Source organism: Coenobita brevimanus, chromosome 50, assembly GCF_032717465.1.
Source record: "Coenobita brevimanus isolate Jiangsu-jjx chromosome 50, ASM3271746v2, whole genome shotgun sequence".
Classification (NCBI taxonomy): domain Eukaryota; kingdom Metazoa; phylum Arthropoda; class Malacostraca; order Decapoda; family Coenobitidae; genus Coenobita; species Coenobita brevimanus.
Window position 1 is genome coordinate 26,430,002 of NC_137003.1, and position 27,118 is coordinate 26,457,119.

Here is a 27,118-nt window from a genome sequence, read left to right on the forward strand (position 1 = left end):
CGCAGATTGAATTAGCTAAGTTACAGCTAGCCCTGCAGGAGGCTCGTGTGAAGGAAGCTGAATTTCAGGCAAAAGCTAAAGAGGCTGAGGCACAAGTTGAACTTGCTAGGATTCAGGCAGACCATGAGTATCGCATGAAACAAGGTGGAACTGGATCATCTAGCTCTGATGATTTTGATGTGGCTAAAAATGTTAAACTTATCCCTCCTTTTAATGAATCTGATTTAACAAAGTATTTTCAGTTGTTTGAGAGGGTAGCTACAGGTTTTAATTGGCCCAAACAGAATTGGCCAGTACTCCTTCAAACTGTTCTCACCGGTAAAGCTCAAGTAACTTATGCATCTTTGCCTCAGGATCAATCTGATAATTATGATGTAGTTAAGAGCTTGATTCTTAAGGCCTATGAGCTTGTTCCTGAAGCCTATAGAGTAAAATTTAGGACAACTTACAAGCAAGATAAGCAATCCCATGTTGAGTATGCAAAAATCAAAGAAGATTTGTTAGAGCAGTGGTTAAAATCTAAGAATGTGGATTCTGATTTTGACAAATTTAAGCAGATGATTTTGCTGGAGGACTTCAAAAGGTGTATTAGTAAAGATGTAAGCCTATATCTTGATGAGAAAAGAATAGATAATTTGTCTGATGCTGCAGTTTTAGCTGATGAATATGTTCTCACTCACAAGAGATATTCTAAAGAAAAAGGGAAAGCTGAGAGTTAGTACGTTGCCTCTACTCAGAGTACAGGTAACAGGAAAGAGAATAAGGATGATGTTTCTCAGGAAGTAAATACCAGCTTCACCTCTAGATTTCAGAAAAGTAAATGTACTTATTGTAGTAAGCTTGGTCATACTACGGAGAGATGTTTCAGGAGACAGCGTGATGTGAACAAAAAGGAGTCTTTAAATATTCAGTCAATTGGTCTAGTGTCCACCCTTCAGAGTTCCCATAATTCTTTAACTGAGTTAACTGAACCTGCTTTGAGGGGTAACTTAAATTCTCATGATGGAGCTCCTCTTTTGAGCAGTAACGTGGGTGACACTCTCAAGAGTTCATGTGCTAATTTCCTGTCTGATGGTTTTGTCAGTCCTCTGGACAGTAATGACAGGAAATCAGTTAAAATATATCGTGATACAGGTGCTTGCCAATCCCTTATGCTGACCAGTGTTCCAGGCTCTGATGTTAATTCCTCTGATGAAACTGTAATCTTACAAGGTGTAGGGAATAATTACTTCTCTGTCCCTCTGTGCAGAGTGAATTTAGAGTCTGGTTTTGTTAATGGTTCTGTTATGGTTGGGTTGGTTGAGACACTCCCAATGTCAGGTGTAACTTTCTTACTTGGAAATGATATTGGTGGAAGTCAAATGTGTCCAGCTCCTCAGTTGTCTAGTGAACCAGTGGCTGCGTCCCAGGATTGTGATGTCCCTGATGTGTTCCCTGCATGTGCTGTCACTAGGGCTAAGTCTAAAGTTACTGGTGATTTAGAGGATAATGATGATGATGATGTTATCCTAGCTGACACTTTTCTTGCTAATTTGGACCACTCACCAGATGAGGCAGTACCCCGTAGTGTTGATAATTTGTCTCGTCAAGAGTTGGTTGAGTTGCAGGTTGCTGACCCTGAGTTGAAAGGTCTAGCTAACTCTGCTTACAGTGAAGAAGAGTCAGCCGGTGCTTCTACTTGTTATTATGTAAAGTTAGGAGTACTTATGAGGAAGTGGAGACCCCCAACAGCATCAGCCGACTGTGAATGGGAGGTTGTACATCAAGTTGTCATCCCTCGTGTTTGTAGGCAGGATATCATTAGAGTGGCTCATGATTCCAGTTTGGCAGGACACCTTGGAGTGAGGAAGACTGTGGCACGCATTTTGAAACACTTCTACTGGCCAGGTATCTTCAGGGATGTTTCCTGGTATTGTAAGTCTTGTCACACCTATCATGTTGTGGGGAAGTGTAATCAGACCGAAAAGGTTGCACCTCTAGTTCCCATTCCTCCTTTTGAGGCGCCTTTCACCCGTGTGTTGGTGGATATTGTGGGCCCTCTTCCTAAGACTTCTTCAGGATTTTCTTATGTTTTGACCCTGATTGATATGGCTACTCGTTATCCTGAAGCCATTCCACTTAGAAATATCTCAGCAAAGAACGTGGTTAAGGAAATGCTAGGGTTCTTCACAAAGTTTGGTCTGCCCAAGGAGGTACAGTCAGACCGGGGAAGTAATTTCATGTCAAATGTTTTCAAGCAGTCTCTGAAAGAGTTGGGCATCACCCAGATCACGTCTTCAGCTTACCATCCCCAGACCCAAGGAGCGTTGGAGAGATATCATCAAACACTCAAATCGATGCTCAAGAAATACTGTTTGGAACATCAGAAAGACTGGGACAAAGGTCTTCCATTTGTTGTATTTGCCGCAAGAGAATCTCCAAATGAATCACTGGGCTTCTCACCTTTTGAACTACTGTTTGGCCATGAAGTAAGAGGACCCCTTAAGTTACTCAAGGAATGCTGGCTGTCGGAGGAAGATGACGTCAACCTGCTGGAGTATGTGATGAAGTTCAAAGAACGGCTGTCCACTGCTTTACAGCTGGTGAGAGAGAATTTAGGAGCTGCTCAGGAGAAGATGAAGACTTGGTATGATAAGAAGTCTAGGTTACGCCACTTTCAGCCAGGAGATCAGGTTTTGATTCTGCTACCAGTTCATGGGCAACCTCTTCACGCCAAGTTTAGTGGTCCTTATTTCGTGGAGAAGAAACTCAGTGATGTCAACTATGTCATCGCCACACCAGATCGTAGAAAGAGCAAGCAACTATGTCACATCAACATGCTAAAGTTGTATCACAGGCGGGAAGAAAATAATCCAGTCTGCACTGTAGCTGTTCCACCCGAGTCTGCAAGTGAAGCTCTCCCATGCAGTATGAGAGTGAGTGATAGTTTGGGGAAGAATCCTGATATCATGAATGATCTCCAGACTAAGCTTTCTCATCTACCTCCCAAGGAAAGGCAGGAGTTTTCGGCATTACTGCAGGAGTACCCGCAAGTGTTCCGTGCCACTCCAGGAAGAACTACTGTGTTGATGCATGATGTCGAGGTTGGAGACGCAAAGCCAATTAAACTGCCTCCTTACCGTGTGAACCCAGTGAAAGTTCCTCTCATCCAGAAAAAGCTTGGCTACCTCTTGGACCACAAGATGATTGAGCCCTGTCAGAGCGAGTGGAGTTCTCCTGTCACTCTAGTCCCTAAGCCAGGTGGGTCACAGAGGCTTTGCATCGACTACAGACGTGTTAATCAGATAACTAAAACAGACACTTACCCTCTCCCTCGTGTGGAAGATTGCATAGACAAGATCGGAAAGGCTAAGTACATAAGTAAGTTTGATTTGTTAAAGGGATACTGGCAAGTACCTATGACTGAACGTGATAGGGAGATCTCATGTTTTGTAACATTAGGAAAGACCTTTGCATGTTCTGTAATGCCATATACAGATTGTTTTAGAGTAATAAATTTCCTTTGTAAATTTCTTTTTTCTTTGTGGGGAGGTGTTACATAGCCTATGATTTCATCATCCTTTGTGTAATTTTAACGCACAGTATGCTGCATGTTTGATCACGAGCGTGTTCTGCCTCAGTTCCCCCCTTCTACCGTTATAGTAGAGTAAGTCGTCATTTCTGGAGTTCAGAGCAGGATTGTCAACTCTTTGTCCCCATGGCTTCATTTGCGCGTCCTTCTTACAAGTTGTATCAAGCTCTGCTGGCCCCTATATAATGAGCTCAGTCTCTGCATCATTGCCACTTAGATCTGCTCCTCATTTTGTTCACATCTCTGTCCTCCCCTGTACAGATATTATTATTGTGAGTGCTCAAGAAATCTCCAAACATCTAGCAGCTGTGTGTAATTTGAGTATAACTGTTGTATTTTTTCTTGTACTGTGTAGCATAAGGTTAATTCTTAGGCCTAGTGAGGTTTTTTTATTAATGTTGGGTTTTATGTCAGTCATTTTTGATAATAGTTTGTATCTGTAATAATTTATCTTGCATTAACTGAGCATTACCTGGTGTATTTTCATTTTATCAGGGCTGACTTAGATAAATTTACTCTCGCTAATTTCGTGTTAACAGAGGCTATTGCAGTTAACCATATATTTAACCTGTTTATTTGCCATTACATTATCCTTATGAGTCCTGAATGTTTTGTTGTTAGTTTGAGCATTAAACTTTAACTTGTAATTTTACCTAACTCTTTTGTTTTGAACCTGGAACTTTACGGGACAGTAGTGATTTTTAGTATTCTCACTTAAAGTGTACATTATCTTTCTCTGTTCCGTAACAATATATATATATATATATATATATATATATATATATATATATCCGTTCATCCATCATTCAATCCTTTCGTTGCCCCATGAGGAGCGTAGGAGCCCAGGGCTGGGCAGTTGGTCATGACATTTAAGATGAGATTGATAAGCCTCACTCATCCCTGAGTGGCATTACGTGAGCAATAGACCTCAACCACCCCTTGAATATAAACCTTCACCGGCTCAGTCCGATTGGAGTGCAATAATTATCCACTAAACCACATGGCACCAAAACTTGGTTATATGGTTACCACCCAGCGCGAAAAATCTTTTCCTTGTTTACAGGAAACCGCTTGGCTTGTCACTCAGTGCAGAGTCACCCACAGGCAGAAGGAAGAGAAAAGAGTGAAGGAAAGAAAGACAGAAGAGGGAATGTAAAGTCACCTGTAGACAAAAGGATGAGGAAAGACTGAAGGAAAGACGGAAGAGGATGGAAGGACAGAAGGACGGAAGAGAGGAAAGGGTAGACACCCGAGAGCAGCCCTACATCGAGTGAGTGGATGGTGAGTGCCCCCACCTACCTAAATATATATATATATATATATATATATATATATATATATATATATATATATATATATATATATATATATATATATATGAGCCTCTGCGGTACAGTGGCAGAGCAAGCCTTATCATACATGGGAGAAAGAGGGTTCGCACCGCGCCAGGGTAATAAACTTTGGGAGTGTTCTCCCGGCCATGTACTGCTTTGGCGGACATAAGGGGTGCTGTGAAGTGTCGCGTACGATTAAATATGCTTGCCCCTAATCTGCTTGCACGGGTCGATTACACTTGGTTCACAGACTAAGCACACATCCAAAGCCATCCCAACATTATAATCACACTTACAAGCACTTCTCACTCTACATACAGTCTCTACCAGACAGCCTAAGCCACTTGGTGGAGGTTCGTAGGCTGTACTGACCCCACTTCGATCGGGATATGAATAACAAAATTTTACAACAACAACATCTGGTTCGAAGCCGAGACCTAATTATCTTAGTCTGTATGTGCACGTATATCCTACTCTTGTTTCCGTTAAAATATTATGCTCAGCCTCGTAGCTATCTCTCATACTCAAAGTCGTTTATGAATAACTTTGTAGAATGGAAATGGGGGAAAATAATTAAGCTATTACATTATAACCCAATTAAGTGCATGCCAGTAATATTTATCTAAGTTAGTCACGTATTGTTTGGATGTTGATTGTACCCTATCAAGTGTTATAACATAGACAATGGTTCTAAATTACAGAAGGATGTAGTCCTCGACCATATTGTCAGCGGCAGAAGTAGCTACACAATGCGAAAGTGGCAGTTGTTAAACAGTTGTAATCAGAAGTGATGGAATGTACTGAAGAGGCATTTACTGTTGACACCAATCTGCTCACTATCAGTGTCTCATCAGTAAACTCCTGATTAGCTGGATGCGTCTATGCAGGCCTTTTTCGTACCGTCAAGTATTATTTTAGCGTACGGCCTTTTTATAACTCAAATTGCACACAAACAATCACAGCCTACTGAAGGGCAGAAGCCAAATATCCGAGGTTATTAAGAGCGAGTAGGTATTACTGACGAAGATATATATTGGTGGTGTGGCGTGAGATCGCATATTGCTTAATACAATAAGCATAACATAATTAAACATATATCAACAGCATACACAATTACTCATGCCTAAATAGGATCAACTTGGACTGTTGTTTCCTAAGTGATGGGCCATTCAGCATCTCCGTGAAGCTCTTGGGTTGTCAAATATTGTGCAATCAATCTCCGTCAGTTTAATCATTTAACAAGAGAGTTTAAGGTGAAAATAAAGATGCACCACAATTGTTTCTGGTGTTCAAGAATTTTAAGGACGTTAAATATTTAGTGTGACTGGCCACTGAGCATCAAAACATTCAGAAAGGCATACTTTGTTGCTGGGTGGAAACTTATGAAACTGCCTGTAGCCTGGTGTTTGTGATCATACCCTCGACACGTTTAGTTGTTTGCTCTGCCTGCTTTCGGGTTGCGATCGATTTTGTTCTCTGTTTGGGGTCGTTGTAGCTGTTTTCACAGCTGATACTGTCTCAGGTACTCTCATTCTACTAGAATGTGCGTGTGTGTCGATCATCCCTCCTTTACTGCACTGCATCTCTACCTCGTTCATTAAGTCTAGTAAGCACATGCCTGGGGTGTACGTGATCGTCTTGGCGATCTTAAGGGTCCTATCAGGTAATTTACACAAGGCAGCTACATAACCAATGATGTCCACGACGAGGTCTGGGGACATCTTTCCATCATCTGTTATCCAGTTTGAGTTTTCTAAAGTAGCTAATAATGTTCTTTTGATTGTGGAGACATCAGCAGAGCACATAACACAAAGGAAGTGGATGAAATAATGAAGTTAGCAAAATGGAAATTATAACAGGCTAAATCAACTATGCTCATCATGATCCAAGATCTCCCATCTTATGGAACGGAGGTATTGAGCAACAAGAACAGCATCACACGTACTCGCCAAAAGCGCAGTTTGTTTGATCTGGGTGGCGCAGTGCTTGGGAACATCTTTGGATTGCCTACAGAGAAAGACCTTAAACAAATAAACAACAAATTTAATAAAATAGCTCAGGTACTAACATACCAAGATAAATTCATCACAGGACATAACTTAGCAATGAAAACAATTGTGAAAAATCTGAAAAAGGCGGAAAACATAGCTTTCGAAAGTGTAGATAAAATAAATGACACGGAAGGTAACATAACACTTTTCCAACACTTCTCCATCATCACGGAACACATTGACACAATTCTTCTCCAGTTAGACAACACTAGAGTTCGTTACAGGGCACTTATGCAAGGAATTTCGAATGCCGGTGATGGCAAGATCACAATTGACTTACTTCCAGTTCATGAGCTACATCAGATAATTAGTCAAGGCATACATAAACATAAATTGAAGCCTTTGTTCCGAAGTAGGGAATTCATGCAAAATTATCCATATTTAGAAGCAACACTAACACCAACATCAGTAGTAGTTCATGTACCATTCATAACTGAAGACCTGTTCACAGTATACCAAATACACCCCTTCCCTTCTAAGAATAATAACACTTTGGTCATCATTAACATCAACACAGACACCAAATTCATCATGGTCTCCAAGAGACGGAACACTGTCACTTTCGCAAGTGAATCAACGATTGATCGAAAGTGCCGCACATCCTTACATGCTGTTCACCTTTGTCCTGCGTACATTTTCACATTTCAGCCTACTGATACAATCCCTTGTGAAATGGCTATCATCAGAAATAACAATATTCATCATTATTGTAACTTCACTTTTGCTCCAAATAAGCTTGTACACCATCAACGCATTGGACACTCACAGTTTTTTTTATTTCACTCATAACACATCAGTTTACATAGTCTGTCCAGATATACCACCATCTCATACATCAGCATCAGGATTATACATAGCACCAGACTACTGTGCGGTATTTACACCATCTATGTCCACTTTATCCACCATCAGTCACTATGCCATCATCAATCATACACACAAACATTTCCACCCACTGCCTGATATGGACCTAAACATGAGCACAAGTATTAAGTTGACTTCACCTAAGTTTGAAACTATGCAACTGATCAATGAAACAATGAAGCCCTGGGAAGATTTGAGTTTGAGTATGTTCAACCCATATTATGTGTATAGCCCAGCACCTACTGTCTTTATAGTCTTCTGCATTGTATTTGCAGTAGTGCTGTTCGCAATGCACAGAATGCATGCAAGAACTGCAAATTTGGAGTCAGTATTTAGTGGGGGTAGAGTTAACATCCAAGTTAACCCCCCTGAATGAAGTGTACAGTCGTGGTCATAAATTATCACTTATCCGCCAGCACCCCGTGCCTCAGGCTGCCTCATTTATGCGCGTCAAGTCACAGTGGGCAAGAGGGACTGAGAGGGAGGGGCCAGAGAGAGAGAAGGGAAGGTGTGGGAGGGGGGGACGAGTGATGGTGTCGGGGTGGACTGAGGGAGCGGAGGGAGGGTGGGTAGGGGAGAGAGAATGAATGCGAGGTGATGGTCATATTATTTGTCTATTTTCTTTCATTCAGGGCATGATATATGTGAATTAATATCGGTAGGTAATGATGCACTTCATCTTATTACCGGCGTTAGATAACAAGCTGTAGATAGGTGGTGATATCAAGGGCTGGCTCTTGTGGGCAATATACTAACGTGACAGATGAAATATTTATTAGTGCTGAGCCAGATATTTCTGTTTATCACTATATTTTGACTTCGGATGCAGAATGGAATCTGGATGGTTTTGACTTCCTTGATGTTTAAGAAACGTCCTTTACCCTTACATGGAATTAATTTTGAAACTAAATATCATGTGCAACCTGTGACATGACTGTGTCCACAGTAAATATGATCATCCTCTTCGTATACACTCCCTCTATACAGCCATCATCATGTCAACTATTTTATGGCATCTCTATATGAAAAGGCTGTTTAAAATAACTGTGCACAAAAGGTAAATAAATTTGATGTCTGTGCACATGGGTGGATATATTATCGATAGCTCTCATAAAATGTTAGAACGAAAATGAAACAAAATCCTACTCAGACTCCCAAAATATATCTATGGCAATGTTTACCGGCATTGGTAAGGCCAAAGCAACCAGGAAAGCCTGAGTAAGTAGTCCAGTGGCCTCCTGCCTCAATAACCTCTTGCAGTCTTCGCGGCACCCAGGAAACAATGTTGTCGATGGTTTGCTGGTTTCGTCTGAACAGCTCCCACTCGTCCTTGGTGTGCTGAAGGAGGCGGGCCCGTGTTCTCTCGTTTTTTGGACCCCAGGCTTTGACAATCTGGGCCAGTCTCGATGGCAACGCACTGATGTTTGATCTGTCACGTCAATATATTTCTCTCACGAGCCAGCTCTTGATATGACCACCTATCTAGAAATTATTATCTGACTCCGCTATACAAGATGTCATGCAGCATTATCTACCGAATATTAACTCCTTTATATCATGCCCTCAATGAAAGAAAACAGACAAATATTGTGACCACCACTTCGCATTTCGTTCTCCAATTCCTTCCTTCCCTACCTCCCCTCCCTCACTCCACCGTCGCACCATCACTCATCTCCCCACCCACCTTCCCTTCCTGGTTGCTTTGGCCTTACCAATGCCGGTAAACATTGCCATAGATATATTTTGGGAGTCTGAGTAGGATTTTGTTTCATTTTCTTTCTAACATTTTATGAGAGCTATCAATAATATATCAACCCATGTGCACAGACATCAAATTTATTTACCTTTTGTGCACAGTTATTTTAAACAGCCTTTTCATATAGAGATGCCATAAAATAGTTGACATGATGGTGGCTGTATAGAGGGAGTGTATACGAAGAGGATGATCATATTTACTGTGGACACAGCCATGTCACAGGTTGCACATGATATTTAGTTTCAAAATTAATTCCATGTAAGGGTAAAGGACGTTTCTGAACATCAAGGAAGTCAAAGCCATCCAGATTCCATTCTGTGTCCGAAGTCATAATATAGTGATAAACAGAAATATCTGACTCAGCACTAATATATATTTGATCCGTCAAGTTAGTATATTTCCCACAAGAGCCAGCCCTTGATATCACCACCTATCTAAAGCTTGTTATCTAACGCCGGTAATAAGATGAAGTGCATCATTACCTACCGAATATTAATTCACATATATCATGCCCTGAATGAAAGAAAATAGACAAATAATATGACCACCACATCGCATTCATTGTCCCTTCCCTACTGACCCTCCCTCCCCTCCCTCTGTCCACCCCCACACCATCACTCGTCCCCCCCCCCACCTTCCCTTCTCTCTCTGGTCCCTCCCTCTCAGCCCTTCTTGTTCCACTGTGACTTGCCGCGCATAAATGAGGCAGCCTGAGTTATGGGGTACTGGCGGATATGTGATTATTTATGGCCACGACTGTACATATTTTATATATAGTATTAATTTTATATATATATATATATATATATATATATATATATATATATATATATATATATATATATATATATATATATATATATATATATATATATATACAAAGAAGAAGAAGAAGAAGAAGAATGACCCATGATATAAAAGTATACAAGTAACGTTATCTCAGTATGAAATATTAATAACTCTTACCATAATCTTAACATTGAACTAGTTTTTTTTTTTTTGCATTTATGTATTTTACTATTATACATTTTAAATAATGTAATACAATAACCAGTTTATCCATACTCAATTATGTATACAACTTGTTTAAAATGTATTATTACTGGATCATTACAATATTATACCTATACAATATTTTAATCAATATTATGTATTAAAATTGAAGAAGAAGACTATTATGTATTATCAGATAAGCCTATATCAATGATGATTGCTGTCGGAGGACCTCCAGCTAAGTGACCGAGCGATGTCAGGATTCCATATTATAATTACAATTCATTATAGAAAACATGATAGATAGATAGACAGATAGATAGATAGACAGAGCACCAGGCAAGCCTGGGAATGGGATATGAGCTTGCAACTCTAAGTGAAGGAATGTTGACAACACACCGGAAGCAGCAAGTCAGGGGATGAGATAGGTAGTGTGTCAGCAAGATAGGCACACGAACAATGCATCGTGACCATACACACACATACTCACACACATGCTTCTAGAAACTTCACATCAGTTTATTCCACGTGACACAACCCCTGCTAAAATGAGAATGTAGGATCTTCAAGTCAGAAGGAGACAGGCCATAGAAATATAAGGTAGTAGGGAGAAGGTTAAGAAGAGGGGTCCAACTAGACTTACTAAGTATATTGTCTTTGTATTATACGCTACTCAACTTAACACTTTCTTTGAAGATAATAAATCAAGATCAACTCGCTGAATTCATCTTTAACTCCTCTTGCTCTTCAATTATCAAAATAACAATAAAAACCCAAGACTCACCTATTACAAGAATTAAGAGTTACACATATCTAAATTAAGGCTACATAGCTTTTAACAGTTGTTGCTGTTTGCCATACTATTAGAAAATGCAACCAACAAATATACTGACAGAGAGAATAGGGAAGCATGGATAAAGAATCCAGTGCCAGTTATGCTGCATCACAGCAATTTTCCAGCACATTTAAGTGTTGTCAGCAGAATTTGCTCTCTGTGAATACATAACCTGAATCTGTGGTAAGTCTCAACTGAACATTGTACTCATATATCTCATTAACCCTTTAAATGCGGATCGTTGTGTTTGCGACGCTCGGCGAAAAGGACATAACGGCGGAGCGTCGCGTTTGCGATTCTAGTAAATTTTGAATAACCGCGGGCAAGCAGGCTCCAGCTGGTATTGTCTATCAGTACCACCACCCTTTAGCTACAATTAGCATACTTGACCTTTGTACTACTGACCTCCATTGTTGCCAAGTATCGCGTTTTCCCCCCCCCCACCACAGCCCGGCCAGCCTGGCCACCACAGCCCGGCCAGCCTGGCTGTGATACATGGCAGTGCTCTGACTGCTCAGAACTGTAAATCTGCGCTCTCCTCTCACAAGCAGTTTATGCTAATAGGAAACTCTTGTTTCCCCAGTTGTAACACTAGCTTTTTTTCGCACAGTTTGCCCCTGTTTAGCGTTAGTTTACCGCAGGCTTTCAAAGTGACATTATGACAAGTTCTAGCTCTTCTGAGTCAGTGCAAGCGGCCGACAGGAACGAGAATAAAGTGACGGGTGTAAGGCAGAATAAAAAGCGCGCCGTGGTGATCTTTTGGGAAGTAATATGATTGGAAATAATGTAGTATACATGTTTTTAGCTGTGAAAATGGAATGTTTGTTGAGTGACGGGAAGACCGCCGCCGCGCTGCATGTCGGCCGTACGCTCCGTTGATTTTAGCCTTATTTTCAGTGCTTATTGTACAAATACGGATTCCAAACTACCTTTACGTTGTAGTATAAAGTTTACTGTGACTGTGGTAGAGAGGAAACCGGGTTGCTGGAGGTGTGAAAGTGAAGATTTGGTTACCCAACTTTGCAAGTCTCCACAAGTCCTTGGGTAGTCCAAGAAGGCTCAATACCTGTCTCTGGAGAAAGCTGAATGTAAGTACTATCTGCTATACCAAGTATAATGTTCTAGGGTTAATCTCTGATTTTTGGCTAATATTTTCCTACAGGTACTCAGACCACGATACAACCCCGCCACTCGGGGGGGGTCGACTATTCACGGCTGCGTTTAAAGGGTTAAGTTAGTTTTTCAAAACAACCTCAACCAGGACACTGTATATGTCTTATGCATTCCTTGGTGCCTTGATATATAAAATAAGGAAGAATACAGTGAGATGGGAAGGTAGTTTATACAAATCAGCTCTAGGCATACTCACCAATGAAATGTCTGTCCACAGTCCTTAACCCGAGGTGTCCCGATGACGTATGGATATGTCACTATGTTTTGTCATGGTGACACCTGACGACGTATCCATATGTTGTGCAATTGCGAGGTCCGTCATTTGCACATTTTTCAGGTTTCACAGGTGATTTTTTGTAGACATATGTGGGAGACCTTCCTCTACCCAACGCCAGGCAGGGACAATGCCTGGCCCCACCTGACCCCCCCTCCCCCCTGCACGCCATTTTCTCGGCAACTCATCTGTTATCAGTGACCAAGACATGTACAGTCTCACCAATGACGAAATTCAAGGCAAAAGTGATTCTTGAGGTGGAGGACAAAGGAAGATATAAGCCAGATGAAGAAACAAGCAGAAGTGATGAGGCAGTAATGTCGTAAAAGCAGGTGCCATCTGCTGATGTTTTCAGTGAGTGAACAATGCTTATATTGCCTATATTATTGTCTGAAAACCAATATACTCTTGTACTACATATAAATTTGTACCAAATAAATAAATATCTAACCAGTTATGAATGGTTTGGAATAGCTACCCCATCCATAGAAAACGTTTTCTCTCGAGCCTGGCCTGAGAGAACATGGTAACAAGGTAAAGGTACTCTTACTTCTACCGTATTTCTAAACTCAACTGAGCACTTTCTCTCTGAATTTTCGGTTTCTAATAAAAGGCAGAGGTTTTAGCCAAAAAAAAACTTTTCGAAAATCTGCCGAGGTGGGGGGGGGGGGGTCACTGGTGAAAACTCTGCCGGGATGCGGCGGGTTAAACCGCCTGTTGGTCCTGCTGACCACTGTACACAATAGCATTGTGCTGAATATTAACCGTATCAGTTGTTTTATCTCCAGACTAACATGCATAAACTCAGCTTCAGACAAGAAACACTAAAACCTTATACTGTTGAAAGTGTAAACACTTGCATCGACGATCGCCTTGGGAGTACCAATACGGCAGCCACTGGCCTCATCTCCAGAGGGCAATCCCATATCCACTTGTATTGATCTTATCTTTGTGACATTGTAACCGACTGTTTCATTGATATAAGGATTGTAAAAGTATAGTACTGCAATAAGAGGTGAGCATTATATTGTATAATGTCACTGAACTGATACATTCCTAATTTAATGTTCATTTTACATTCCGAGTAAAAAAAAAAAAAAAAAAAACAGTTCTCATAAAATGCACATAGGGAGGTAAGCCTAGATAATATGCCAATGAGAACCACTTTATTATAGTCACGGATATCAAGAATAATCTTTTAAATTAAACCAAAACTCCACCAGCCTTAACCCGTCACGTCCCGAGCTATTTTGCACCTCCAACACCCCCCAATCCCAAGATATTTTCGAAAAAAAAAAAATTTGGCTAAAACCTCCGCTTTTGGTGAGAAACATCGAAATTTCATAGAGAAATCGCTCACCTTAGGTTCAAAATACTCGATCCAGGTAGCAGTGCCTCCTCACCTGACTGGGTTTTCTAACAGGCTGGCACCTAAGAAAACGAGTTCTATAGAAGGGTAACTTACTTCACACCACTCATAAACAATATTTATTTATTTACTTGGTACAAATTTATATGTAGTATGAGAGTATATTGGTTTTCAAACAGTAATATAGGCATTATAAGCATTGTTTCACTCACTAACTCATCACCATACCTGACCTTCTTTTGCCACATTACCTGAACATCATTTCTGACTGTTTCTTCCTCTAATGCTATGTAAACTTTGTCCTCCACATTGTCATCGATTGGGGATTCACTCTGGCCCTGAATGTCTTTATTGGCCAGGTCACTGGTAACAGGTGAATTGCTGAGACAATGGCATGTTGGGGGGGGGGAGGTTATGCAGTGTAAGGCATTGTCCCTGCTTGGCATCTTGTAGAGGAATAGAGGAAGGTGTCCCGTGTATACATACGAAAAATGACATTCGAAAATTGAAAATTGTGCAAATTAGGGACCTTGCAATTGCACGACGTACCAGTATGTCGTCGGGACTGGCAAATGCAAAATGTTGCAACGTACCCATACGTTGACAGGACGGGGTGGGTTAAAAACTGATGGCAAATCAAGTAAACACTTCCGGTGTTAATCGATCTACCATTGTATGGCAACTAGTTATTGAGCTTTATATGCCTAGATATTTAGGCTAGCTTAAGCATTGAGGAAAAATCTAATTTTTATACAGCATTACTTATGTGTGTGGATGGTGAACTAGGTGAATTTTTCTCTTTGAAAGTTGGGTTGAAACAGGAATGTGTCATGTCTCCATGGTTGTTCAATCTGTATGTGGATGGGGTAATAAAAGAGGTACAAGGTAGGGTAGTGGATGTTGGAGTGGCCCTGGTGAGAGAGGATAGTGTTTGGAAACTCCCTGTACTGTTGTTTGCAGATGATACTGTGTTGTTGAGTGAAGATGAAGGGGAGCTGCAAGGCTTGGTGGGTGAGTTTGGGAGAGTGTGTAAGAAACGGAATCTAAAGATGAATGTAGGGAAGAGTAAAGTGATGGTCTTTGAGAGAGGTGAAGTCAGTGAATGTACAGCAAGGTTGGATGGTGAGGAACTGGAAAATGTGAGTATGTTTAAGTACTTGGGTAGTGTGATAAGTAAGGATGGAGGTTTGGAGGGTGAAGTGCTTTAAAGGGTACAGCAGGGATGAAAGGTTGCTGGTTCTTTGAAAGCAGTGATAAGAAACATGGAAGTGAGCATGGAAGTGAAAAAGTTACTACATGACATTATTGTGATACCAACTCTAACGTAGGGAAGTGAAGCTTGGACGTTGTTGGAAGGACACAAGTCAAGAGTGAGAGCAGTGGAAATGAGTTATTTAAGAGGAGCCTGTGGAGTCACATGGAGAGACAGGCTGACGAATGAGGATATAAAGGAGCGTTGTGGTGTGGATGTGGATGTGATAGGAAACGTTATGAGGAACACACTGAGGTGGTTTGGCCATATAGAGAGGATGGAGGGTGAAAGACTGACGAAGAGAGTGCATGTGAGTGAGGTGGAGGGGGGAAGAGGGAGGGGGAGGCCGAGGATGAGATGAAGGGATGAGGTATATGAGGGAGGGGTGTGTGAGTTGGGAGCAGGGCAGTGAAAGGGCGGGGGACAGGGCGACTTGAAGGCGATTTGTTTGTGGCCACCCCAAACGGGATTGAGGCGTCTGGCAATAGATAGATAGATAGATAAATAGATTACTTATGAAGAAAGCACCATTTGTGCAAGCATAAAATAACCTGCACAAAAATGCACCATTATGTCTGAACAACAATCAAGTGGCCTGGTGTTATCTACCAACGATCACTGATCTTTATACAAACTGAAGTGGCGCCGAGCAAATATCCATTTGCCGCACGAACATGGTGGCTGCCCAGTTTCTCTTTCTATAGGGTCTCTAAGTAAGGTAAGAAAGAAAAGTGACTGAGAAGGAACGAAACATTTCAGATACTGTTGAGTTTCTTAAGTTTTCTTTTCCAGAGTGTGTAATATGGAACTGATATTTGCCTTAAGGAAGCCAAGTGAACAAACTTTCGAGAAGGATTTCGAGAAGGGTATCAAGAAATAAGAAGACAACAAATATGGAAGATTTAAATTGTGTATATAACTAATCTGTGGAGATTCTGTAATGACAGTGTATTATTTTAAAAGGTAGATATGCGTTCCAGTGACTATGTCACAACCAATGTACTGTAGGTTTGAGACAGCAAACTGCCATAAACCAATGTCTATTAAAATAAATTCATGATAGGGTTTCTGGGATGTTAAAGAAAGAATTAGGGAGTGTGTAGTAAGTGATGATAATAAAACAATATTTCACACATAATGATACTTATAATGAATTTTGCAGAATTAAAATAAAACCTGCCAATGGTTGATCGTGATAAATCTTGTGATATACTGTAGAGTAAAGTGTATATAATGAATACATGTCAGGATAGGACGTACATAGAAATGAAGAAATTCATGCAATAATGAAAGAGTTGAAGTACCATGATGTAGTGAGGAAATATTGAAAAGTACATAAGTTCAAAGGTCAGGGTATGTCCCAGGAGTGTCCAAAAATGCTAAACAAAAATTTTGGCGATCGCGCACTATGCAACGGGGGAAATTGTCAGAAATCGCGAGAAGCGAAAATGTCTGTCTGAGCATTCACTCGTTCCTCTCACGAGAACGGTAATAGATATCGACCTAATTCTTTTGCATTAGGCCGGGGTAAGTTCAGTAATTGTTAGAAAAATACCAAAGAATAATTTGTCAATCTCACGCTATGCGAGGGCGCTTAACTCGGAAATCACGACACGCAAAAACATCCGAAAATATTATTTTATATTTTTTAGTCAGAATTCGTCATTGTGGGCTCAATAAAGGTATGAAAGGAATGCCAATAGTATATGCAAAGATTCTGCATTTATACAGGCAAGCATTAGCCTCTACCATAATAGCAGCTGTGCCTCACTGTGCATGCATACGTGTGTGTGCGTGTGTGTGTGTGTGTGTGTGTGTGTGTGTGTGTGTGTGTGTGTGTGTGTGTGTGTGTAAAGTTGCAAATCATCTTGTGGTGATCCAAGCTTGATGGCTAGGTGGGTTGGTTGGTTTGCAGATGAGTTGGGTGGATTGGTAGGTAAGGGGATGGGTGGGAGGACAGGTGTTGTGGGTACTGTGGGTAGGTGGTAAGCATAGGATGGGTGGGTGGAGTGTGCAGACGAAGTAAGTGTAGGTAGTGTGGTGCAGGGTTCATGGATCAGTGGACAGAGAAAGTGAGCATTTGAAGAACTGTAGGTGTAGTGGGCAAAGTGGGTGGAGTTGGCCGGTAGGGTGAGGTAAACAGGAAGGGTGGTGTGGGTGGGGTTTGTCAGGTAGGGTTGTGTGGGCAGGATTGGTAGGTCAGGTGGTGTAGGTGGCTGGGCAGGTGGGCTCTAGGGTTGGTTTGGGCACGTGGGTTGACTGGGAGGACTTTCTGTGTGAGTGGGTGGGCTTTGTAGGTGCGTAAATGGACTTAGTTGATGGATGGATGGGCTAGGTGAAAAGGGGGCTTTTTGTGTGGGTAGGTTTGTGTGGCTTCCCAAAAGACAATAATAGACTTACCAGCCTGAATGAGTAGGTATGTATTTGGGTAGGTGGGTGACTAGATGAGGGAAAAATATGTCCTCTAAGAAATAGATCTATGGGGTAAATAAGTCCATGGGCCATGATTGGAATTGGTCCAGGTGAAAAAATAAGTCCATGGGGGATACATCCTTGGAGGCAATGGGCTCAGGTGGAAACATAGGTCCACTGGGCTAAAGAAAAAAAAAAGTCCAGTGGAGGTAATAGGTCCAGGTAGGGATGGTACTTACTTGGCGTACTTGTCTGGGAAGAGATTAGGCCTAGTCCTACGTAAGCCTTGGGTGAGGGTCCAGAATATCCGCTCCACTCTGGCTCCTTCAGGGCTGTACGGCATGTGCATGTACATATCATATCTGTTGGTCAGTAGCATTAAATAAGTATGCATAGTATGTCCACATGCTGAAATGGGAAGCCTATATGAAATGGGAAGCCTATATAACTGCTAAAGTTATCTGTACATTCACTTAGGAGAGCTGGAGAGAAAACAAAAGAAGAAAAAATCTTTTTTATCCTGCCAAAAGACGACAATGTTGTTTACAAATTACTGAGCATGTTTTATTTATGTTAGAGTAACGTGTGTAGTGAATTACGCGATTATACGATAATTATATTTTAATGAAACAGAAGGGATAATGTAGTGGTAGGTGGGGGCGCTCATCATCCATCCACTTAGTGTAGCACTACTCTGTTTTTAGGGTAGCTCTACAGTGAGTGGCAAGCCAGATCATTTCCTGTAAACCAGGAAATCATTTACAGCACTGGGTGGTAACCTTAAAAACAACCAACACTAGTTCCCTACGTGACAACAGGTGGGTTGGCAGAAGGTTATTGCCCCTCTCTGGAAAACAACTAACTAAAAATACGAACAAGAAGACTCGGACCAGGACTGACCAACAGGTGACGACTAAGGACTGAACAAAGGACATGGTTAGGATTGCGACATGGAATTTACGGGGTTCAAATGCTGATTTGAAAGAGAATGAGAAACTGTCCAGGTGCTTGATGGTGCAAAAGTGGATGTATGTGGATTAACTGAAACTTAATGGTGATATGAGAGTGAGAGAGAATGGGAGTATGGATAGGGTATATGCACGGGAGTAGGTGTGAATGAGAGGGCAAAAGAAGGAGTATACATTGTTGTGTGCAAGAGATGGAAGGAGAACATAAGAGAGTATGGATCACTTGGCTCAAGGACTGCGTGGGTAAGATTCAAAGTGGGACTACAAATATGGGTGACTGTGTGTATGCACCAATGCAAGTTCGTGCAAGTAGTTAGAAGAAGAGTTCTGGGCAAATGTGGAAGCATGCACGGAAAAGTTTGAAGCGAATAAGAGATTGTTTTTGATTGGAGATATGAATTGAAAAGCAGGGAATGTGAATGTGGATGGAGTAGTTGATAAGTGGAGTATGCCTGCAAAGGTGGATGAGAATGGTAGTGCTCAAGAGGACATTTTTGCCGGGAGAGAGTTGGTGAGAGTCAATACCCTCTTCAGACACAAAATAATCCACAGGGTCACGTGGCGAGTGATGTGAAGGGTGGGTGGTGAATGGAATCAACGGAATGCAATGATTATCACAGGTCTACATAATGAAACTTTTTTTTTTCTCATCGGGTATATAATATATCATTTCTAGAATTACTTTTGATGACGATCACGAATATGCAGTCCATTTTAGCGTAGTACGTCATGTTTATATAGAAATAAATTTTTATCGTTTTGGTCGAATTTTACAGCTTGAATCATACGCTTGCTTATAAAAACGACGTCTTTCTTAGTATATTTGAGGTTTTGAAGTTTTTTGATGTATGTCGATTCCTTGCATAAATTTAGTGTCTCTAAGTTGTCCACATACATTGTATTTTCATCCAAACTGAAATGACAAAAGAGGAAACTCTCCTGTAAGGCATATGAGGCCTTGCACGCCACATGGGGCAAAGCGCCATACCATCTGAAACGTGTTTTTTTTTCCTACCAGCTGCTCCCTCAAACACTATCCTATGACTGCACAAAGTCATTTTGCTTACTTCAGACTTTCACCCTTACTGCACTAATCGGAAATAAGCAAAGCGACTTTGTGCGGTCATAGGGTAGTGTTTGAGAGAGCAGGTGGTGGAAAACAACAGGTTTCAGCTGGCATGGCGCTTTGCCCCTTGTGGCGTGCAGGGCCTCATATAACAGAGAGTGAGTTTCAGTGCATTCTGCAAAGGTCAAACTACTCAGTATCGTCGAGCTTTAAACTTACTTCAATGCTGCGTTCTAGGGTCGTCCCAGTACAGTATCCAACAGTAATCCACGAGCATATTTTCATTCCAGGAGCCTTGATAGCGATGCTCCATTGCAATGATATCTTGATGGAAGCTTTCTCCCTGTTCGTCAGAGACGGTTCTGCTCGAGAACTTCAAGGTGTGAATAGAGAAAATAAAGTTTAAGCGACATCCGGCACCTCATAACAGCAAATGAATTATTTGAGAAGTCTCTCAACACCATCTTCATAATCCGGTGACCTTTTGTTTCCTTGGAAATTTTCACATATCCACATGAATGAGGTCCAGGCAGCGAGTTCCACCACGGCCAGATGGGTGCTGAAGTTTTGGTCTCTCAGAGGTTCCGTAATCTGTGGACCGATGAATATTCCTTCTTTCAGCTTAGCTTCAGTGATGCCTGGGAATTTGCTTGAGACATATCCGAATCCTTCAGTGTTTCTTCTTCCCAGAGTCTTCACGAACTGCTTTAGCAAGCTGAGTTTTATATGAAGTGGTACATGAAGAAGGTCTCCGTGAGCAACCAGGGGCCCATTCGCGATGTTCGAAATTCCTGGCTTGTATGTTTGTGTAGGTGGGCATGTCGACTGCACAAAGTGCTTGGAAGTTGCATGGCTATCCCAGAGGCATAAGAAACAACAGTGTTTTGTGAAGCCTGATTGCAGTCCCATCAGAAACCTGATCACTTTCAAGTCTCTACACAACTTCCGTTTGTATTCTTCATATTTTATGCATCTAAAAGGGCCATAAAGTTTTCATAGCGCTCTCTCATGTGCACTGAATGTCGCAAAGGCACAGAAGGTTTCATATTCTCAGTGTGCAGGAATACCCCCATCAAGCTTTTCTTTGATGAATAAACACAATTGAGAAGGATCGTGCTCTTGTGAAAGGCAGCGGAACATTCCATTAATGTCGTTGCAAAAATATAGTGGTCCATCAACAGAAAAATGTGAAGAAAGATCTTCATTTCGTTTTCTGATTTATGTTACTAGAACATGTTTCTTGAGCAGACATTTTTCTTTCAAACGAGATGCCAAAAGTTCAGCCTCGTCCTTCAGTAGTCTGATATCTCGAACTAAGTCATTTAGCTCTCCTTGAGAGAACTGTTAAGGTGTGTCTTCATTGTCGGCTAAAACTCTGCATCCTCACCTGTGTCTTCTGACTCAATCTGAGCTACATCCTCGTCTTCATTGTAGTTACTGGCAATAACATCTTCTGGTGGTTTTGGAATGGGAAGATCTACACCGTTGTGTGGCTCTGGTCTTATAGAGGATTCCAAACTGTGGTAAGCAATCTTGTGCTTGTTCTTAACAGAAAACCCGGATATGTTTACCTTCCAGAAGAAACACTCTGTAGCATGATCTTTCGGCTCCCTCCATATCAGAAAATGGCATTGCCTTTTTCCTCTTAGCCAATCTCGCAGTCCATTCGAAGAAGCTGTACAAATTACATGAGATGCCCATTTTCTGTTTTGATCTGCAAGAGCACAGCCAAAGTACAGATGACAGACCTTTTTGATATTGTTTGTGATGTTGCGTCTGGGTGAACGAACCACAGACATGGCAGAAACAGTCGGGGCTATTTTCGCACTGCCTTGACCTTTCAACTGATTCAATAAACAACAACAGTTGCAAAAAAGCATAAGCAGTGTTTAGAGCAGAATTATATGTGAATATTGTTATATATGGTTTCAACATGAAGGTTCATCACTCTCCATGAAAACTATCCGCAGTAGGAAAAAACAGATGGGATTCTCTGAATCAGCACCACAAAAATTTCATGATTTTTTACTGTTGACCGCTGTTATGTCTGTGTGGAGCATATAGAGGTTGGGGGAATGGACCACTAGGTGGTTGTGAGATTCAAGGTTCAAATGAAATGGAGGAAAAGATGAAGAGAGGAACAGGAGGAAGTAGTTCATACAAGGAGGGTGGGAAGGTTACAAGAGGATGGAATAAAGGCAGAATATAAGAGAGAAGTGGGAGAGCGATTCGTTAAATATGGATTGGAGCAGATGGAGGACGTGGAAAGTTTGTGCTAGATGTTCACAGAAGAAATCTGTGAAGCATGTGAGGTGGTGTGTGGGGGAAGATGAGACGAATGGGGGTGCAATTAACAGGATAGTGGAACAAAGAGGTGTGACAGGCTGTGGCACAAAAGAACAAACCATATAGTGAGTGGATGAGAAATAAGGATGTGGAAGAAGCTGAGTGACAGAAGAGAGAGTTATATGTTGAGAGGAAGAGAGATGAAATAATTAGTAAGAGAGAGTAAGAAGAGATTGGATGAGGAATGTGGAAGGGATCTGAGTGTAAAGTGGAGTGAAGGTAAGAAAATGTTCTGGAAAGACGTAAAGACAGTTAGACAGGGTGACAAAGAAGTTAGACGGGGAGTGAAAAAAAAAAATGTGTATTACTGGTGGAGAAGGGAGAAAAAGTGTGCAAATGGAGAGAACACTTTAAGAAACTGTTGAACATAGAAAATTAAATTATTGCGAGTATAAGTGGCTGGGGAATGGCTAGGAGGCGGAGTGGTGTGAGAAGAGTGGAAGAAATCAATAGGCTGAAAGTTGTGGATCCAAAGAAGAAAGTCAAAATGGGGAAAGCCCAAGGAATTGATGGAGTGTGTGGTGAAATGCTGAAGCATGGGGGTGGGACAGCAGTAGAATGGATGTGGAAGATGTGCAAATTGGCCTGGGAGAAAGACAGAGTCCCAGAGGATTGGAGGTCAGGTATCATTATTCCCCTGTTCAAAAGAAAAGGGGAAAAAGATGTGTGTGGTAATCATAGAGGCATTTGTCTTCTTAGTGTAATAGGAAAAGTATATGATAGGATACTTATTGACAGAGTTTGGGGAATAACGGAAGAATTAGTTCGAGCAGAACAGGGAGGTTTTAGGAAGGTAAAAGGTTGTGTAGATCAGACAACCATTCTTAGGTCTTTAGTGGAAATGTTTCTAGAAAAGGGAATGAAGTTTTATGCAGCTTTCATGGATTTGGAGACACCATATGACAGGGTGGAGAGACAAGGATTGTGGAAAGTGTTAAGAATACATGGAGTAAGTGGGAAGATGTTGAATGCCATGAAGAATATGTATGAGGGTGTTAAGGCCGCAGTGCCTGTGGATAGTGAACTGTGGGAATTTTTATATTTGAAGGTTGGATTGAAACTGGGATGTGTCATGTCTCCACGGTTATTTAATCTGTATATCGATAGTGTTATAAAAGAGATACAAGGTAGGGCAGTGGATGATGCAGAGGCCATAATGAGAGAGGGTAGTGTTTGGGAACTCCCTGTACTGTTGTTTGCAGATGATACTGTGTTGTTAAGTGAAGACGAAGCGGAACTGCAAGACTTGGTGGATGAGTTTGGGAGAGTGTGTAAGAAACGGAATCTAAAGGTGAATGTAGGGAAGAGTAACGTTATGGTCTTCTAGAGAAATGAAGTCAGTGAACGTACATTGAGGTTGGATGAGGAGGAAATGGAAACTGTGAGTGCGTTTAAGTACTTGGGTAACGTGTTGTGTAAGGATGGAAGTTTAGAGGGTGAAGTGCTTGAAAGGGTGCAACAAGGAAGAATGGATGCTGGTTCCTTGAAAGCCGTGATAAGGAACGGGGAAGTGATCATGGAAGTGAAAAAGTTACTGTATGACAGTATTGTGATACTAACCCTAACGCATGGAAGTGAAGCTTTGACTTTGGTGGAGGGGGCACAAATCAAGAGTAAGAGCAGTGGAAATGAGTTATTTGAGAAGAGTTTGTGGAGTTACATGGAGAAACAGACTGACAAATAAGGAAGTGAAGGAGCGCAGTGGTATGGATGTGGATGTGATAGGAAGCGTTAGGAGAAACACATTGCGGTGGTTTGGCCATGTGGAAAGGATGGGGAGTGAAAGACCGACGAGGAGAGTGTATGTGAGTGAGATGGAAGGGGGGAGAGGGAGGGGGAGGCCGAGAATGAAATGGAGGGATGGAGTGCAGAGGTATATGAGAGAGGGGTGTGTAAACTGTGAGCAGAGCAGTGAAATGGTGGGAGACAGGGCGACATAAAGGCGATTTGTTTGTGGCCACCCCTTACGGCGTCTGGCGATTGATATACAGATAAACAGACGGGGTCAATAGTCAACGTAAATATTAAGTTGTTGTGAATTTTATTTTTAGGGAGAATTGTTTATAAAGAAGCTCGCTAGTTTTTCAGTTACTTGTTTAATGGTACATTTCATATCGTTTGTCATATAGATGTTAGCTGTGTGTAATTTTGCGGAATATAATATTCATTTTATATTACTTTACCTTATTTCCGGATTGTAATAATAATAACTTATAGATATTTATTAAAAGGACAATTAATAACTTCATTTTGCTGACGTATTCTGCAGCCTCTTAATACTTCTAATAATTTTAATATGTTTTAGAGCGCCACTGTAATGAGAAATAATAGAGGTGATATTTAACTGCTTAAGGTCAAAATTTCTCTTAAGCAGAATATGCTTAAAGACATTATTGTCTTTAAGCATATTCTGTAATAATGTATACTGTACGTTCTTTGGGGCGTAATCACTGTTCAAGGATGTGAACCACTAATCCAGTTAAGAAACGAGATGAAAAACTTACACAATCGTTCATTTATATATATATTTTTTTTTATGCGAGGAAGAAGGGACCAAAGGCCATGAGCCCGCAGTAACAGTTCCCTTCAAGAGAAAAACAAAATACAATATAGAGCCAAATTCAAGATCCAATAATTTTGAGATGCCTGGACACACTGCGTTTGAAAGACTGGAGATCATAGGCAGCAGGAAATACAGACAGAGGGAGACAGTTCCAGAGCTGACCTGTTGCATAAATGAAAGACTGGGAGTAACGGTTAACTCTTGCATTAGAGAGTTGGACAGAAAAAGGATGAGAGTTTGCTGCCAGACGGGTGCTACGCGCCCGTCGTAGAGGTGGAGGAATGCAAGCAGACAGTTCAGAGGAGCAGTGATCATTAAAGTGGCGATAGAAAAGAGATAAAGATGCAACAGCGCGGCGAAGAGACAGAGGTTGAAGGGAGTCAGTAAGAGGAGGAGAGTTAATGAGACAAAAAGCCTTTTACTCCACCCTATTGAGAAGAGCTGTATGTGGGGAACCTCCCCACACATGAGAGTTTTACTCCACACAGGGGCGGATAAAACCCCTGTATAGAGTCAACAATTGCGCAGGGGTAAAGAAAGAGCGGAGTCGGCTTAGCACACCCAATCTCTTGGAAGCAGATTTTACAAGAGATGTAATATGATCTTTCCAAGATAAGTCCCGAGTAAATGAAACCCCAAGCATGTTCAAGGAAGATGCAGGATTAAGCTGAATATTATTAAACATTAGTGGGTATACCTGTGGAAGATTTTGTCTGGTTGATAGGTGTAAGAACTGAGTCTTAGATGCATTAAAGACAACCATATTATTTTTACCCCAGTCAGAGATACGAGCCAAGTCAGACATTAGGTGTGCCATAGCCTCATCCCTTGTTTGTTGAAGTAACTGTTGAGATGGGCGTTCAGGGAACCGAATGGAAAGGTGAAGGGTGGAATCATCAGCGTATGAGTGGATAGGGTTAGATGTACAGCTTAGAAGATCATTGATGAATAAAAGGAAGAGAGTTGGTGAAAGGACAGAGCCCTGAGGAACACCACTGTTGATAGATTTAGGAGAAGAACGATGGCCGTCTACAACAGCGGCTATAGAACGACCAGAAAGGAAGCTAGCGATGAAGGCACAGATAGGATAGAAACCGTAGGAGGGCAGTTTGGAAATTAAGGATTTATGCCAGGCTCGATCGAAAGCCTTTGAGATGTCAAGTGCAATGCCAAAGCTTTCGCCAAAGTCCCGAATGGAGGATGACCAGGAGTCTGAAAGGTAGGTGAGAAGATCGCCAGTGGAGCATCCCTGACGGAACCCATACTGATGATCGGAAAGAAGGTTGTGATAGGAAAGATGCCTTAAAATTTTTCTATTAAGAATTGACTCGAAAATTTTGAAATACAGGACGTTAAAGCAATTGGACGATAGTTGGAGGGTTGGGAGTGGTCACCCTTCTTTGGGACTGGCTGAATGAGAGCAAAGTTCCAGCAAGAAGGAAAGGTACAAGTTGACAGACAAAGACGAAAGAGTTTGCCTAGGCAGGGTGTAAGCACAGAAGCACAGTTCTTGAGAAGAACAGGAGGGACCCCATCAGGCCCATATGCCTTGTTAGTACTGAGGCCAGTGATGGCAGAAAATACATCAGCTGAAGAAATTTTAATGTCAGCCATGAGGAAGTCAGAGGGGGGAAGTGATGGAGGAACAGCACCGGAATCGTCTAAGGTAGAATTGGAGGAGAAAGTCTGTGCGAAGAGATCTGCTTTATCAGTAGAAGAAATAGCTACAGAACCATCAGAGTAGAAAAGAGGAGGGAAGGATGATGAGGTAAAGTTGTTAGAAAGATTTTTGGCAAGATGCCAGAAGGAGCGGGAAGAATTCGAGTTGGAGAGTTGAGAGCATTTAGTATGGATGAAATTATTTTTAGTAGAGCGAAGAACAGACTTAGCACGATTCCAGGCAGAAACGTAAAGATGATGTGATTCAAGGGTGGGTTGGCTCCGGTACCTTTTGTAGGCCCTCTCCTTGTTGCAGACAGCATTAGAACAAGCGTGATTAAACCAAGGCTTTCTTGCGTTAGTCAAAGGATATGAGAAAGGAATGTATGCTTCCATGCCCGAGAGAATAACCTTCGTAATGCGCAAGGCACACTCAGATGGCTCACGGCCATGGAAGCAATAATCATTCCAGGGAAAATCAAAGAAGTACTGCCGGAGGGCCTCCCAGTCTGCGGCTCCAAAATGCCACAGACGACGTTTCCCTGGAGGGTCCACAGGCCGTACCGGAGTGATAGGACAGGTTAAGGTAATAAGGTTGTGATCGGAGGAGCCCAACGGAGAGAAAAGATTAA